Source organism: Oryzias latipes, chromosome 15 (genome assembly GCF_002234675.1).
Source record: "Oryzias latipes chromosome 15, ASM223467v1".
In the NCBI taxonomy this organism is placed as follows: Eukaryota; Metazoa; Chordata; class Actinopteri; order Beloniformes; family Adrianichthyidae; genus Oryzias; species Oryzias latipes.
In genome coordinates this window covers 9,012,948-9,013,329 of record NC_019873.2, presented here as the reverse complement: position 1 = coordinate 9,013,329, position 382 = coordinate 9,012,948, and positions in this window count along the sequence as shown.

The window sequence follows — 382 nt, the reverse complement described above, 5'->3', positions numbered from 1 at the left end:
ATAAAGGAACAAGTTGAATAGTGAAAGGATGCAGTCAAACAGCGCCCTCCAGGCGGCGCAATGCGCTGACCATGGTGCTGATGGAACTCCAATTTTTAATCACACTTTTATTTTGAGATCCGTGTGAGTTTAAAGGTACCGGTACGTTTGATATGGAATATTTAATTTAATATTTGTTAATAAAGTTGAACCAAATTCAATTCAATAAAAAATGTTCATAATAAACCAGCACAGAGAATGACAAATTTAAATGATTTTTAAATTCAGTTAGGCATTATTGAGTTTTTATTGGAAAAACAAAGAAAATATTTCAACTTGTGAAGGAACTTTTTACAAGTCATTTTGGCAGAAAAGAAGGAGAGCTCTCCAAGAAGGGAAACGC